Below are 648 nucleotides of genomic sequence, written 5' to 3' on the forward strand. Positions count from 1 at the left end.
CAAGGTCCCCAAAGCTCAGAGGAGAAGGTAGACACTAAACAGGATTCACTGCACTGTTAATGGCACAAATATATGTCCTAGACCACGATGTGGCCAAGCAGGCTCAGTAGTGTCTAGGTTGAATCCTGAGTGCTATTTTTCAGTCAGTGTTTCTCAGACCAGCATGTCAGGACCCATTCAAGCAGATCACAGCTGCAAGCCCTAGAGTGACTGATTCTGTATACCTGGGTGGTTCCTGAGAGTATGCATTTCTAGCAAGCTTACTAGAGGTGTGGATACATACTTACCTGGCAAGGGAGATCTCATGATCATGAGGGTGATTTTCCTAAGGTGAGGCTCATCCATTGCACTACAGGTATGCTAACCCATGATTTCTCTAAAAACAGGAAAGTCAACTGCATAATTTGTGGTAGTAGAGAGTATTTATGCTCTACCACCAAAAAGAGATGTGGATGCTGCCAGTCTGTAGAGCACACACTGATAAACCTTTCTCTACTCCATGGCTTGGAACAGTGTGTTCTCTGTCTTGCCCTGGGTTCTACATGGGAAATAAGAAGAAAGAAGCAGCGTGGGCCCTCCAACTCATGAAAACGAACTTGAAATAAATGTAGGGCAGATTGGCACCATTGTCTGATGGTTGAGAATGAA

At 44.9% G+C, this 648-nt stretch overlaps 1 pseudogene; it reads left to right on the forward strand.

Annotated features, from left to right (window-relative positions):
* Positions 1-279: 279 nt before the first annotated feature.
* LOC131921338 (U1 spliceosomal RNA) lies at positions 280-434 on the forward strand (annotated as a pseudogene).
* Positions 435-648: the final 214 nt, after the last annotated feature.

Source organism: Peromyscus eremicus, chromosome 10 (assembly GCF_949786415.1).
Source record: "Peromyscus eremicus chromosome 10, PerEre_H2_v1, whole genome shotgun sequence".
Lineage (NCBI taxonomy): Eukaryota > Metazoa > Chordata > Mammalia > Rodentia > Cricetidae > Peromyscus > Peromyscus eremicus.